The sequence below is a fragment of the Panthera uncia genome, chromosome B1 (assembly GCF_023721935.1).
Source record: "Panthera uncia isolate 11264 chromosome B1, Puncia_PCG_1.0, whole genome shotgun sequence".
Taxonomy (NCBI): Eukaryota; Metazoa; Chordata; class Mammalia; order Carnivora; family Felidae; genus Panthera; species Panthera uncia.
Window position 1 is genome coordinate 97,718,805 of NC_064811.1, and position 16,853 is coordinate 97,735,657.

At 37.8% G+C, this 16,853-nt stretch overlaps 1 protein-coding gene and 1 long non-coding RNA gene across 2 annotated transcripts in view; one reads left to right on the top strand and one right to left on the bottom strand.

Annotated features, from left to right (window-relative positions):
• LOC125923055 (uncharacterized) overlaps positions 1 to 16,853 on the bottom strand; it is a 205,601-nt gene that overhangs the window by 128,376 nt on the left and 60,372 nt on the right. The window lies entirely within an intron of this gene.
• Positions 1 to 16,853, top strand: part of LOC125923054 (bifunctional heparan sulfate N-deacetylase/N-sulfotransferase 3) — a 168,403-nt gene that overhangs the window by 118,061 nt on the left and 33,489 nt on the right. The window lies entirely within an intron of this gene.

The following is a 16,853-nucleotide window of genomic DNA, read 5'->3' on the forward strand; positions in this document are numbered from 1 at the left end:
AGTGTACTCTTTAATCTCCATCATCTATTTCACCCATCTCCCCAACATCTCCCCTCTGGTAACCATCAGTTTGTTCCCTATAGTTAAGGGTCTGTATCTTGGTTTGTCTCTCTCTGTCTCTCTCTTTTTGCTTTTTTCATTTGCTTTGTTTCTTAAATTCCACATGAGTGAAATTATATGGTATCTCTCTTTCTTTGATGGACTGATTCACTTAGCATTATCCTTTCTAGTTCCAACCATGTTGTTGCAAATGGCAAGATTTCATTCTTTTTTATGGCTAATATTCCATTGTATGTATATACCACTTCTACTTTATCCATTCATCTATCAGTGAACACTTGGGCTGCTTCCATAAATTGGCTATTGTAAATAATGCTGCAATAAACAGACAGGTGCATGCATCCCTTCAAATTAGTGTTTTATATTTTGGAGGTAAATACCCAGTAATGCAATTACTGGATCATAGGGTAGTTCCATTTTTAACTTTTTTGGGGAGCCTCCACAGTGTTTTCCACAGTGACTGCACCAGTTTGCACTCCCACCAAGAGTGCAAGAGGGTTGTTATTTCACCACATCCTTGCCAACACTTGTTGTGTTTGTGATTTTAGCCATTCTAACAGGTGTGAAATACCTGATTTTAGTTTTGATTTGCATTTCCCTGATGATGAGTGATGTTGAGCATCTTTGTATGTGTCTGCTGGCCATCTGGATGGTCAACATATTCTGGATACTAACCCTTTATCAGAGATATCTTATCCCATTCAGTAGGTTGACTTTAAGTTTTGTTGATTGTTTCCTTTGCTGTGCAGAAGCTTTTTATTTTGATGTAGTCCCAATAGTTTATTTTTGCTTTTGTTTCTTTTGTCTCAGGAGACATATCTAGAAAAAAGTTGCTAAGTCCCATATCAGACGAAAATAGGTTTTAAAAGTAATGAGGCCTAAGGTCAATAGTAGCTATAGGGTTGGAGAGATAACTTATCAAAAGTTTGTAGTGAGAGACAAACTTTTATAAAGGAAAAATACGGACATATGAAAACAAATTTGTGGAAAGCTTAGTATTGAATAGTATTGTACCATGGTATAACATAGCATGACGTAGAGAACCATTGGTCTGTGCACATTAAGCAGAAAGAGAATTTAAGAAATCATGAGTTACAACCTGAGCCTTTGGGGAATATAATTATTACCCCAACTTTACAGATGAGGCACCTAAACACCTGGCAGTTTATTGCCTCACCCAAAATAACACAAGTGTGTGTCATATGACAGTTCTAAGTAAAAATTAAATAGAAAATTGCCTCCCTAGCTGGAAGGAGAATCCTGTCCTCCTCTCATCTCCCCATTTACCCTTGTACCCTCTCTAATAGGGTGAATTTTCTTATTCAGCAGGCACTACTCCCTTGACATTGCTATTAAAAGAGATCATTTATAAAAACCCTTGGAGTTCTTTCAAAAAATCGAATGTGTCCAAGGTTTGCCTTATTGTAATAATAATATCCAAGCAAATATTTTTGGAATTTTCTCTTAAGTCACTATGAAAATGTTTACCTTTAATAGAAGACTGAAACTACACTTCAGACTTCAAAACCTCATGAAGTCGCGTTGAACCTGTTAGGTTCAGTTCTGGGAAGTTGCTATTATCTACAAGGGTTGTAAGTTTTATTAGGGAAACATTTATAAACTCCAGTTCTTTTTATTTTTTTTTAAATAATGTATTTATTTTTAAATTTACATCCAAGTTAGTCAGCATATAGTGAGACAATGATTTCAGGAGTAGATTCCTTAATGCCCCTTACCCATTTACCCCATCCCCCCTCCCTCTACTCCTCCAGCAACCCTCTGTTTGTTCTCTATATTTAAGAGTCTCTTATGTTTTGTCCCCCTCCCTGTTTTTATATTCTTTTTGCTTCCCTTCCCTTATGTTCATCTGTTTTGTATCTTAAAGTCCTCATATGAGTGAAGTCATATGATATTTGTCTTTCACTGACTGACTAATTTCACTTAGCATAATACCCTCCAGTTCCATCCACGTAGTTGCAAATGGTAAGATTTCATTCTTTTTGACTGCCAAGTAATACTCCATTGTGTATACATACCACATCTTCTTTATCCATTCATCCGTTGATTGGCATTTGGGCTCTTTCCATACTTTGGCTATTGTCGATCACACACTATAAACATGGGGGTGCATGTGTCCCTTCGAAACAGCACACCTGTATCCCTTGGGTAAATAGTAGTGCAATTGCTGGGTCATAGGGTAGTTCTATTTTTAATTTTTTGAGGAACTTCCATACTGTTTTCTAGAGTGGCTGCACCAATTTGCATTCCCACCAGCAGTGAAAAAGAGATCCTCTCTCTCCACATCCTCGCCAACATCTGTTGTTGCCTGAGTTGTTAATGTTAGCCATTCTGATGGGTATAAGGTGGTATTGCATTGTGGTTTTGATTTGTATTTCCCTGATGATGAGTGATGTGGAGCATTTTTCATGTGTCTGTTGGCCATCTGGATGTCTTCTTTGGAGAAGTGTCTATTCATGTCTTTTGCCCATTTCTTCACTGGATTATTTGTGTTTTGGGTATTGAGTTTAAAAGTTCTTTATAGATTTTTATATACTAACCCTTTATCTGACATGTCATTTGTAAATACTTCTCCCATTCCATCGGTTGCCTTTTAGTTTTGCTGATTGTTCCCTTCACTGTGCAGAAGCTTTTTTATTTTGATGAGGTCCCAAGAATTCATTTTTGTTTTTGTTTCTCTTGCCTCCAGAGACATGTTGAGTAAGAAGTTGCTGCAGCCAAGGTCAAAGAGGTTTTTGCCTGTTTTCTCCTCGAGGGTTTTGATGGCTTCCTGTCTTAGGTCTTTCATCCATTTTGAGTTTATTTTGTGTATGGTGTAAGAAAGTGGTCCAGGTTCATTTTTCTGCATGTCGCTGTCCGGTTTTCCCAGCACCACTTGCTGAAAAGAATGTCTTTATTCCATTGGATAGTCTTTCCTGCTTTGTCAAAGATTAGTTGGCCATACGTTTGTGGGTCCATTTCTGGGTTCTCTATTCCACTCCATTGACCTGAGGTCTGTTTTTGTTCCATCCAGTTCTTTTTAAATAAGCTAGTTTATACCCAGTTCCTAAGAAAATTAACTTTTAAAAAAATGTAATTCCTCATTACATAACAGTATTATTTATAGATTGGTTTATCTATAAATGAGGTATTTTAAAGGACTTATAGCTTAAAGCAAGAATAACAAATCATAGACCAAATGTGGGGCTCCTACTACAAAAAACTTTTTGAAATAGATATCTGGTTTAGTTGCAATCTTTGGTGGCCTTTTTTCACCTTTTATCCCTAGCATTAGAAACCTTTATCATGGTCTTGTTCTCACCAGACTGAAATAGCTCCTCCAGCTGCCAGCAGCTTTGGCAATAGGTAGCCTCTAGCTGTGCTGACTCATAAAGGTTTGGAATCTTTTGTATTTCTTGTTTTTCCCATCTCTTTGGAAATGCGTTTCTTAGTATCTTACCTTTAGTTATAATACAGTACCTAAGTTGACTCTTGTATCTGGGTCGGTCTTCTCCTTCTCCCTTCAAAGCCCTGAAAAGACTATTTTGCTAATATTGTCTTGTGCCAAACTTTGTTTCTTAAAATGTCTTTTTTCAACCAAAACAGTCATATATGACTTGTGTAAACTCAGTCAACCTCTATTTTCTCTCTCCTTGAAGGTATAGATACCTCGAGTGACTTTTTAATATCTAGTGACTGTGTACTCTTTGTAGTCTTTGTACTTTGCATCTTTACTCTCTACATAGAATTTCCATACAAAATTGACACACCCCAAATCTTTCAATATTTTACAAATCACTTTATTAAGGGGGCCGTCTTAAATAAATAGAAAATTTTAAATAGTCTTGGATATTTAGTAACTTGACAACAATTAGTCACTAGATTTTAAAACCTAGATTTTCTTTTACCAACCAGGGTAAATTCAGCTTTGTCAGCAAATACAATCATTGAAACCAGTTGATGATGAAGCTGGCATTGTGATTACCTAAATTTAATTCATTCACATCTGAGCCAAAATCAGATTTTCATGTGGGTTCATTACTTCAAAGAGGTTTTTTTTTTTCCAGTTAAATTAAACACCTTTAGGGAGCTTTAATTTCATTTTCTCTATATATCTTCATTATGCTAAGGAGGCAGTGCTTTAAAACAAAGAAACAATGTTTTCTACCAGAAAAAATATATATGTTTTCATTGCAAAATTGAGTATTACCTTTTTGCAACACTGTTGCTTAAATAAGGTTTTCTCTTAATTAGTCAATTTTAAATCTATCATAAGCTATAACCATATTCGTTATCCTGTCACTTTCTGAGTCTCATAGAACAAGAACAGCTGTTGTCTGGGCTCTAAATAACTGTAACAGGGCTGTTCAGAATAATGTAGAGACAATATCAGAACAGTACGCCTAAGGTACACAATGCAAAATTAATCAAAAATTGGTGGCCTGAGAGTTGCAGGCACTCTTGTGACATGTAAACATTTGTTCAGCAGCTAAAGTAATGACAATGAATTAAACCAATAGAATTACTTCTCCTGGCACCTAGCAGAAATGTTACTTGATCATCAATCATTAGCTTGTAATAAAAGGGCTGAACTTGCAGTTCTGAATGTATAGCCAGAAAAATTAAGTGAGAGACATAAATGTGATAAAGAAAGACAAATGGTCCACGCTAAATTGCTTTAAATTACATTGACCTCATCAGTGTACCTTTGAAACCTGTCCCTAATTGAGAGCAATTGATTTACCCTTCCAGATTTCCTTTAAAGCCTATCAGATCCCAAATTCAAAATGTTAAGAGCCCTTTGCTAAATTGTTTTACAATTGAGCTTTCCTTTGGGTTCTTAAACGATGACTAAGCTACAAGCCAGGGAGAAAAACAGTACTCAATGAATTTCAGCCTTAGAAATGAAAGTGACATCTTTTTTCTCCCACTAGACAAGGTGATAAAACTAATGAAAGTAATTTTTAACCTAAAGCAGTTGTAATAGCACAAAAATATGAAAGGTATTAGGCACTTAAGTGAGCTGTGAGCAGGACTACTGTGAAAAGTGTCAAATGTTTCACGCACATCCAGGATAAAATGATCAAGTTCCTTGAAGTTAAGGAGAATTTGTGAGAGGATTTTTGGAAAGACTTACGCTGTGCAGTGGGCACAATCCCCACCACTCTATCTGTGCGAGACCAGAGAGGTGAATGACGGCTCTGCTGCTCATCTCAGCTCTGGAACGAGGGTCCCTGGAACCATCAAAGAGCTTGGCATGTGTTCCCTGCACAAGAGGGACATATTAGGCTGGTGTCTGCCTCCAGACTGGTAAAGCTGAAGCATGAGACACGATTTGGCTAAAATGGTCTGCGTCAGAAGAGGAGGGGCCATGTCTGGGAAGTATGTGCCCCCTATTCCCAAGTCAGGTCAAAGGCTCCTAAATCCTAAGCCCAGATGTGGAGTTCTTAGTAGGAATTTTACCCTGGAATCCATTTAAAAGGGGTCCTGCTCGGGGCACTTGGGTGGCTCAGTCAGTTAAGCATCCAACTCTTCAGTTTGGCTCAGGTCATGATCCCAGGGTGATGGGATCATGCTCTGCATTGCACTCTGTGCTGAACATGGAGCCTGCTAAAGATTCTCTCTCCCCTTCTCTATCTCTGCCCCTTAACCCTGTATGTGCTCTCTCTCCCTCTCTAAAAATAATAATGATAAGAAGAAGAAGAAGAAGAAGAAGAAGAAGAAGAAGAAGGGGTCCTGCAAAAAAGGATTCCTGAGGAAGGACTGGGGAATATACTAGCCTAGTAAAGGAAATTGCATTGGTGGGGCCTGGAAGGAGTGTCTCCACAGATCCCAGATGGCCTTAAACATATGCCATCATATGACCCTATAAGTCAGGGTAATAATTCCCTGTGTTGTCCTTCTTCCTTCACCTCCATGTTCCAAACACTAGGGGATCAGAAACCTCAGTAAGCAAAATGAAGAATGAAATCACCCACTGGAGAAGAATCAATCAGCCTCTCGTCCCATTCTGTCTTACAGAAAAAGAATACCCTCTAGGTGGATGGTTAGCCATGTTTAAAGTGAGATGGCTATGAGATATTCAGGTATAAATGTTAACTAGAAACTTAGATGTCTGTGTATAAAATTTAGGACAAATATATGAATGATAGTTAGAGATTTGGGGATCATTATGGTGCTTCCATCTAGGGGCAGCAAAGAACAAAACCCTAAGAAACACCAGCGATTAAAGGGGAACATAAAAAAAGGACTCGGGGAAGGAAATAGGTAAAGGAGAAATAAGAGAAAACAGTTTCAAAAAAGCCAAGAAAGGAGAAAAACTTAAGTGTCGTCAAAGGGAGCACTGCCAAATTCAGCAGATTGATAAAGACTACCGAGGAGCCATAGGATGATGTAACTTGGAGGACACTGCTCGTCCTTGACAAGGCATTTTCAGTGGAGTGGTGGGGACAAAAGCCAGATGGAAGAGGAAACTGATAAGTAAAGACAGCACCTATACACTATTGCACTGTAGAACTTGGCTGGGACGGACAGTGGTTGGAAAAGGTAAGCACTCAGGAGAGAGCCTAAGATGAGAGGGAATTAAAGCATGTTTTCAGGTATTAGGGAGGGACCAGCAGAGAGAATTAAAAATAGAGGAAAACAGGGGCACCTGACTGAGTTGGTTAAACATCCAACTCTTTCTTTTTAATGTTTATTTATTTTTGAGAGAGAGAGACAGAGCACAAGTGGGGGAGGGGCAGAGAGAGGGGAGACACAAAATCTGAGGCAGGCTGCAGGCTGTGAGCTGTCAGCACAGAGCCCGATGAGGGGTTGGAACCCACATACCTTGAGATCATGACCTGAGCTAAAGTTGGATGCTTAACCAACTGAGCCACCCAGGCATGCCTAAGCTGCTTCTGACTCTTGATTTTGACTCAGGTCATGATCTCACAGTTCATGAGTTTGAACCCTGCGTTGGGCTCTGCACTGACAGCACAGAGCCTGCTTGGGATTCTGTCTCTCCCTTTCTCTCTCTCTCTCTCTCTCTCTCTCCCTCTCTCCCTCTCTCCCTCTCCCTCTCCCTCTTTCTCTCTGTCTTTCAAAAATAAATAAATAAGCATTTATGTGAATGAGATCTCTTGGGAGTTGAAAGTAGATGGGGCAAAAAGTACTGGGAGATATATTAGTCTTAAATTCAAAATAAAGCACCTCTTCCTGACCATGATGGCAACATAGGTCATTCCTGACTTACTCCCCTTCACAAGAACGACTAACATCTATTCAAGAACAAAATACCAGTGAGAGTACCCTAGAACATGGATGGTGGTGAGGCTGAAGCACAGCCTTAACCTCAGAGACCAAGACTGCATTAGAAGGTTAAGAGAAATGACTATATGTTGACCACATTGCCCTTCCCCCAGGACAGCATAGCATCAAAGAGATGTCTTTCCTGACCCTTCTGTTCACCTAGTGGGAAAAGAGAACCCGAAGAGGACAACCAACCTCCCCAAGCATTGTGGGTCATTTATGAGAGCCCCTACTCTTATCTCATACCATGGGGATGGCAGGGGAATCTTCAGGGCCCAACCACTGGGAATCTAGTTGTGCTGAAGAAGTGGAAAGGAACTTGCAACCACCAGCATGCAAATCTTGGCCAACCAAGTTTATACCTACAGTGCCAAGTAGTAACCCCAACCAGCTTCGCTCATATGCAGAAACAGGTTGGGGGCACTCTGACCAGGGAATATGGCAGGGAGCAGATCTGACTGATTCAGATCTTCAAGTGAGTAGTTCCATCAGCCCTAGAGCCTGGTTTACCCACCTGCAGGCAAAGTGCTGAGTCACAACCTCACTCACTATGAAGGGTGCCTTCCAACCCAATCTGACTAGAAGGCTGGTGACAACTTCTGGAAGCTGGGTGGCCAGCAGCACTGAGCCAAGAGGTGGGAGTGCTGAGCCAGTCACCTCCAGAGCAAAGTCAGAGCCAGACGTGAAGTCTTCTCATGCTATGCACAAGCAAGGGGATTAATTCATAGCCATAGCTGAAGGTGTCTCCTGGCCCCTCCCAACTAGACAGTCTGTTTGGGAAACTGAGAGGCCTGAGTGGCCCAGTCAAGGGGCTCCCACCCAGGCAAGGGGCCCAACACACTGTGGAGAGTATCTTCCAGCCCCATCTGACCAGAAGGGCTGAAATAAATACCCAAAAGCCCTGAGGCCCACTGACACTCAAGCCAAAAGAAGCACAGACAGAGCCAACAGTTCGCAGGGCAAAGCCAGTGGCCCTGTTCAGCCAGGGAACTTGGGATGCAGGTTAGCTTGAGTTATGACAACAAAGAGCTTTACCAGTTTTAGAACTGTTTATTCCACTGCTCCCATTCCGGTAATTTAATTTATAGTTCCACTTATTGCTAAATAAAGCCTTCAGCCTGTCTGACCAGAGAACCTAACCAGAGCACACAGGAAGCTGTATAGCCCATTCAACAGCCCTATGTGCAGTGGGATTGGAACACAGAGCACAGCCTGTGGCTTACCTGGTCTACAGAGCAAAACTGGTAGTTTAACCAGACCAGGGAATTCTATACACACTCAGGCCTGATTTGGGCCCCCAAACAATGAGCTATAGAGGCTCTGGGACCTGGTCTGATGCCCTGCCAGGGCAGAGAAGCTAATTCACAGCCCTGTCCACTACTGAATGTAGTCCCCTGTCCTGACCATCTAGTAAACATGACCAGAGAATTTAGGCAACTGCAGAGCCCATCTTACAGCCTTAATTGGGTATAGAAATAAGCCAGCAGTGGGGTATCTGGGTGGCTCAGTCAGTCGGCTTAGGTCATGATTTCATGGTTGTGAGATCAAGCCCCGTCAAGCTTCACGCTAAGTGTGGAGCCTGCTTAAGATTCTCTCGAAGGAAAGAAAGAAAGAAAGAAAGAAAGAAAGAAAGAAAGAAAGAGAAAAGGAAAGGGAAAAAAAAGAAAGAAAAGGAAAGAAAGTATCCAGCAATACTATCCAACTAGTATTGGATATCCAACTAGTATACTATCCCAGCTAGTGGCACAACCCCCTATCCCCATCCTCAGAGATTGAACAGTTGCCTCACCCATAAGTAGATTATAATAACAGGCTCCACCTTCCCAAAGACATTACCGGCAAACATACACAGAAACCCAAACTGAACTGGCTAGTGAAGAACTGTCTCTGCTAGGGCAAACTGTAAAGTCTGCAAGAGGAGTCCTATTACTAAAATGCACAGATAGAGTGTAAGGAATCAAGGATCATGAAAAATCAGGTAAATATGACACCATCACCAAAAAAAAAAAAAAAGCAATATAAAGTTCCAATAACTTATGAACTGTCAGAAAAAGAATTCAGAATAATCCTTTTATTCCTAGTGAACTATAAGAAAACACAGACAACTTACAAAATTGAGAAAACAACACATGAGAAGTTTGACAAGAAAATAGTAACCATCAAAATAAAAAAGAGAGAGAGTGAAAGAAATCCTAAAGTTGAAAAATACGATAACTGAAGAATTTAATGAAGTTTCAAAAGTAGACTCAACCTCACAGAAGAAAGAATTAGCAATCTGGAATATAGAACATTGGAAATTACCCAGAGAAGCAAAAGAAAAAAGAATAAAAAAGATTGAAGAAAACCTATGAAAATTATAGGACACAATAGAAAGAAACAATATTTGTACTATGGGAATTCCAGAAAGAGAAGAGAAAAAGAAAAGAGCAGTAAATATATTTAAAGCAATAATGGCTGAAAACTTCCCAAACCTGGAAAGAGGAATGAATATACAAATCCATGAGGCCCAAGGATCCCAAATAGGTTGAACCTGAATAGGTGTATACCAAAACACATTATAATTAAATTCTTGTCAGAGACAAAGAAAGAATTTTAAGAGCAACAAATTCAAGTGGAATCTATCCCTGTGATGCAAGGATGGTTTGACATATGCAAATCAATTAATGATACATCACATTAATAGAATAAAAGAAATATATGATTATCTCAATAGATGCAGAAAAAGCACTTGACCAAATTCAACATTCTTTCATGTTAAAAACTCTAAATAAATTAGGCAAAAAAGGAACATATCTGAACATAATATCTCAACATAATACATACTAAAGGCATATATGACAGACATACAGCTAACATCACACTCAGTGGTAAAATGATAAAATCTTTCCTCTAAGATCAGAAACAAGAAAAGGGTGCCCATTCTCATCACTCCAATTCAACACAGTACTAGAAGTCCTTGCTAGAGCAATCAGGCTAGGAAAAGAAATGAAAAGTATCAGAACTGGAAAGAAAGAGGTAAAATTGTCTCTATTTACAGATGACATGATTTTATATGGAGAAAACCCTATAGACTCAATCAACAAACTGTTAGATATAATCAATGAATTCAGTAAAGTTGCAGAATATTAAATGAATATATAAAAATCAGTAGCACTTCTGTACACTAACCACAAAATTTCTGAAAAAGAAATTAAATCAATCATATTTACAATAGTATAAAAAAATAAAATACTTAAAAATAAATTTAACTAATGAGGTGAAAGTTCTCTATGCTGAAAATTCCAAGATATTCATGAAAGAAATCAAAGGTGACACAAATAAGTAAAAAGATTTCCTATGTTCATGGAGTAGAAGAATTAATGTTGGTAAAGTGTTAATACTACTGAAAGCCATCTATGGATTCAATGCAATCCCTATCAAAATTTAAATGGCAATTTTTACAGAGTTTAAAAAAAAAAGAAAAATTCCTAAAATTTATTGGGAATCACAAAGCCCCTAAATAACCAAAGAAATCCTGAAAAAGGAGAACAAAGCAGGAGGTATCACACTTCTTGATTTCAAGCTATAGTATAAAAGCTATGGTCATCAACAGTATGGTACTGGCATAAAAACAGGCAAATAGAGCAATAGAACAGAATAGATGACCCAGAAATAAACCCAAGCATATAGAGTCAACTAATATTTGACAAGGGAGCCAAGAATACTCAATGGAGAAAAGATAGTCTCTTCAAAAAATGATGCTGGGATAATTGAATATTCACATGTAAAAGAATCAAATGGACCTATTTCTTTTTTAACATTCACAACAATTAACCCAAAATGGTTTAAGACTTAAATGTGAGACCTGAAACCATGAAACTCGTGGAAGAAAACATAGGAACAAAGTTCCTTGACATGGGTCATGGTAACTATTTTTTTGGATATGACACCTAAAGCATAAGCAACAAAATAAAAAATAAACTGGTGGGACTGCATCAACTAAAAAGCTTCTGCACAGCAAAAGAAGCAATCAATAAAGAGAAAAGACAACCTACAGAATGGGAAAAAATATTTGCAAAGTATATATCTAATAAGGAGTAAATATTCAAAGCATATAAAGAATTCATACAACTCAATAGAAAACAAAAACAAATTAAATTAAATAAAGATGGGAAAAGGACCTGAATAGGCATTTTTCCAAAGGAGATACATGAAAGGCTAATGGGTACATGAAAATATGCCAACATCAATAGTTATTAGGGAAATGCAAATCAAAGCCACAATGAGATTATCACCTCATGCCTGTCAGTATGGCCATTATCAAAAGAATAAGCGATAGAGAATGCTGGCATAGATGTTGAGAAAAGGAAACCTTGTGAACTGTTGGTGGGACTGTAAATTTGTACAACTATTATGGAAAACAGTATGAAGAATCCTCAAAAAATTAAAAACAGAACGGCCATATGATCTAGCAATTCCACTTCTAGGAATATATGAAAAAGTAATGAAACTAACTTGAAAAGTTATCTGTACCCTCATGTGCATAGCAGCATTATTTACAATAGCCAAGGTATGGAAACAACCTAAGTGTACATTGATGGACTAATGGATAATAAGTTGTAATACACACAAACACTGGAATATCATTCAGCCACAAAAAGGGGGAAATCCTACTATTTGTGACAATGTGGATAGATGTTGAAGGGATTATGCTAAGTGAAACAAGTCAGACAAAGACAAATACTGTATAATCTCACTTCTATGTGGAATCTTAAAAACAAAAACAAACTCATAGAAAAAAAAAATCAGATTTGTAGTTACCAGAGTACCAGAGGCAGGGAGTAGGCGTAAAGAGACCTGGAGACAGGTGGCCAAAATTACAAACTTCCAGTTATAAAACAAAGAAGTATTAAGCATGTAATGTACAACACAATGACTACAGGTAACACTGCTGTATAAGAAAAAATTGTTAAGAGAGTACATCCTCAGTTTTTCATCATAAGAAAAGTTTTTTTCCATTCAATTCTTTTCCTTTTTATTTTCTTTATAATGTATCTGGAAGAGAAGATGAATGTTAGCTGAACTTATTGTGGTAATCATTTCACAATATATGTAAGTCAATACTCCTCAAACTTACATAATAATGTATACAAATTATTTCTCAATAAAGCTGGAAAAAAAAGAAATATATATATAAAGAGTTCCTGCCTGATGACCATTACTCCCTGTTAATCATGGGATCATTAACTAGGGGGATTAAGGAGAGTGGAGATTAAGTAGAAGACCTCAAGAGAAGGATGAAAGATTGAAATAGCTGCTGAAGGCAACTGAAGATAATGAATTAAAAGAATATCCAGTAGTATGAATGATTCATTGATGGGGCGCCTGGGTGGTTCAGTCGGTTAAGTGTCCAACTCTTGGTTTTGGCTCAGGTCATGATCTCAGGGTTTCATGAGTTCGAGCCCTGCATCATGCTCTGTGCATGCCCCTGTCTGCTCTCTCTCTCACCCTCTCTCTCTCTCTCAAAAATAAATACTTAAAATATGTAAGAAAGGAAGGAAGGAAGGAAGGAAGGAAGGAAGGAAGGAAGGAAAGAAGGAAGGAAGGAAGATTCATTGAAATTGAGGACCATGTGCTTATGTGACATTAAAAGCTCCCATTATGTGGTTTTTCTCTAGTGTGCTGAGCACTCCATATGTGGAATGAAGAAATTGATAGACATGAATGAAAAACTGATATAAAGTCTTAGATTTGTAGAACACTGAAAGCAAAAAGATGATTTGGGAATCTGAAGGTGATAGTGGGAGAGAAGGTCGAATTGTTAACCACAGAATCTTGATGGCTAGAGGAAGTGATCAGATGGATGTTGACAGAGAAAAAATGAAAGAATTAAGATACTAGAGGTATAGATAAGGTTGACAAACTGCTGGAAGGAAGCTATAAATGAGAAATAATGTTCCTCCAAAATAATAATAATATATCAATAATAACAACAATAAATAGCTATAATTTATTAAGCAATCACTGTGTATCAAGCAATGCTTTAAATGTTTTGTTTTAAGGGGCAGCTGGGTGGCTCAGTCGGTTAAGCATCCAATTTCCGCTCAGGTCATGATCTCGCGGTGCGTGAATTCCAGCACCGGGTTGGGTTCTGTGCTGACAGCTCAGAGCCTGGAGATTGCTTTGGATTCTGTGTCTCTCTGCCCCTCCCCTGCTCTCTCTATCTCTCTTTCTCTCAATCTCTCTGAAAAATAAATGTTAAAAATAAATAAAATAAATGTTTTATTTTATTACACTTAATTATCACAACACTGTAAGGCAGTTACTATTTTATACCCTTTTTCCCCTCCTTTTAGATAAGTAAGTTAAAGTATTAAGAGTTTAAATGACTTACTAGAATCAAAAAGCCAGTAGGTGGCCAAACCCACTTTCTTAACCACTGTTCAGGCCAAAGTCAAAGACCTAAGAGTTTATTTACAAAGGAAGTTTCACAGGAAACAGAAGCAAGAGGGTGGTAGAATAAGTGAAGACTTGAGGCAGAGTTCAGGGAGAGGACTATAGAGCAAATGCAGATGAAGTTAGAAGAGACAAGCATAAATCATTGATAAGGCCAACAATATGAATGGTGCTAAGGAATCACTAGAATGAACAGCACTTAAAAAATAACTAACCCCAGATTTTCCAATTTTACAACTAAGATGACTGGTACCAACTCAAGGTGCATACATTGGCAGTTCAGAGAATAAGGCTGAAAGAGCCCCCTGTCAGCTCCAAGGAACTTAACAATCTAGATACAAAACAACAACAACAACAACAACAACAAAAAACACAAGTATTTTGTTTTTTAACATAATACAAGCCAGAGTAAGAAAAGGTCAGAAAGACTACACGGCAATGCTCTGGAGCTCAAATTTTTATAAGCTTGAATTTGCCTAAAGAGATCTGAAAAGGTCGATGTAAGAGGCTACATATACAGAACTGAGCTGGGTAGAAAAGTGAGGTTGTATATTCTAGACAGAAGAAACTGTATAAACCAAGCCAGGGAGGGTGGAGTGTCCAGGGAAACACTGGGAAGCAGTAAGCAAGGCAAGCTGACTGGTGCTCTGGGAACAGAGTGAGGACACAAGACAAGATTGAAAAGGTAACCTGGGACCGTGTTGTCACTGAGGATGACATCCTGAATTTTATTTAATGCAGAAGGCAGTGAGGAACTATGTGAGGATTCCAACTGGGAAATTATAGAATAGGAGGTTTAGGCCCAGAGCATGAATAGAATAGCTTTCTAATCAGGATTTTTTTTTACTTATTTTCCAGAAAGAGATGTGCTTACATAATGGAGTGTAATCTTGACAGTGGTGGGACTCATATAGTTTTCATGATAATGAAAATGAAACTTCCAGAGTTTGATCACTACTTTATAAAACTAACCTGTTTTCCTTATTTTTTCCCCTGAAGAAGTTAATTACAGTATGCTTGTCCTCTGCCACAGAACCTTTTAAATGCTATGAAATAAAATAAAATGAATATGAAAGACAGCCTTTTAAGTAGGGAAGTTAAAAGGCAATATGCATCTGAGAGGTACATATGGAAATGGAGAAGAATTTTGCTCAGGTTAAAAAACAATAATAATAAAATAAACACAGGATTGAAGGGGAATTAGGAACCAATTACACATGTCTATGTGGACCAGATCTTTTTTTTTTTTTTTTTTTTTTTTTTTTTAGCAATTTTCTGTGCATCCCCACACATATGTCAACATTACAGAAACCATCAAGAGGCCAAGGACACTTAACAATTGTTCTTTGTGCTAGGGATAGTTATGTGTCTAGGATGTTGAAACATATTTATGGACTTAACAGGACATGTTTGTGTTTAAAATGTATTCAAAAGGACCACTACAGAAAAGCCAATCGCTTTTGGTGAATGGACTCTTTCCTACGGGAATAAACAATGGGACTGGCCAGTTTTCCTCAAATTATATTTCAACAATACCTGCATCAAGACAACTAGGGATGATTCTCTAAAATGCAGGTAGCAGGACACCCTCCAGACCTAGCAAATCAGAATCACTGAGTGTAAGTTCTGGTGATCTGAACTTTGATAAACTTCCTGAGTAATCTGTTACATATGTTCAGGCTTTTGAACCTTTGGTCACCTGGAAGGACAGCAAAACAAAACAAAACAAAACTGGTTGACTTAAGAAGAGAAGTGGGAAGACTTTTTTCACTGTAAATTCCTTTGTGCCTTTTGAATTCTTAATTTTTCACAAACAACACTTAACAAGAATGAGCATGATATTTATATTTACGCACCCAGAACCAGGCAGAGCATCTGGTAGTAGGATAAGAAAAATGTGGATTTAGTCATAAATGGCATAGTTTATAATAAATATTATAAGTAACACATTTTTTACACCCCTATTTCCTCTCCTCTCCCCCTGACCTTCTCAAAAGAAACATTACTGCATTGCCAACTGCCTTTGCACCGGGACCAATGTTTTGCTCCTTATTCGTCTTGGTAGTGATTCATGTATCTCCAATACCTGGCTGGAACTTACTAGATTCACATGGCTGAGGCTGTAAAGTGTAGATAAAGCCTCCCCCATTTTTCTCTTAGCCACGCTTTTACAAATGATATCTGTTTTCTCTCTCATAAATACCAGTGTATATGATATTTGGCATTTACCTTTTGCCTTTTACAGAAAAATCATCATAGTAAGTATGTTGTTATAGATGTCTGTGTCTCTCAGGCTAGAAAGAGTTGTTTTCATCTGTTAGATAAATTTTGTACCTTTGGCAGAGTTTCCAATAAGTTGAGTTTTAAGCAGCTAATTAGTCTTTTTGGTAACAACTAATTACTTATAATATGCATGTAGCAAAAACTGTTGTAGAAATGTAATTGTAACTTCTTTGACATTTTATTTCTTATTGTATCTTGCATGTATAATAAAGATAACTTATTGTGATACATTTATCCTTTTTAAAAAGGCAAACAAATCAAGCCTTAGTTCTGAAGCACTCTTAAAGTTATAAAGGCATCCTCTTTAGGGAAAGACTAATGTCTATTTTCCCTGAACTGGTAACCCTTTCAAGCTTCGTGTCTTTCTATTCCATGCAGAAACAGTTGCCAAGAAATAAAGTGACATTATAGTTGTCTTTGGTCAGAACAGGAATAAGAAAGAAATACTGTCTGGATAGCAAGCTAATTATTTTACCAAAACAGTGTCACTATATGTCCGTTCTCACTAGCCCTGTTGTTTGTTGTGCATACCTTCCTAAGTAAAAATTAATAAAGACAACTTGGAGAGGTTACATGTGCAGCAAGAGATATAGAATATTCCATGTATAGAGAGAGCATTGTAATTCACATACACACCAAAAAAAGCAAAGTTTAAAAATAAATTATTTTATGTCCTGACCAATTATGTTCCCTTTATGGCCTTCTATTTCTTAGAAGAACAAAACAAACCCCAGGCTTGAGTCCAAAGTCTAAATGAGTCGTGAGGTAACACACATTACAAAACCATC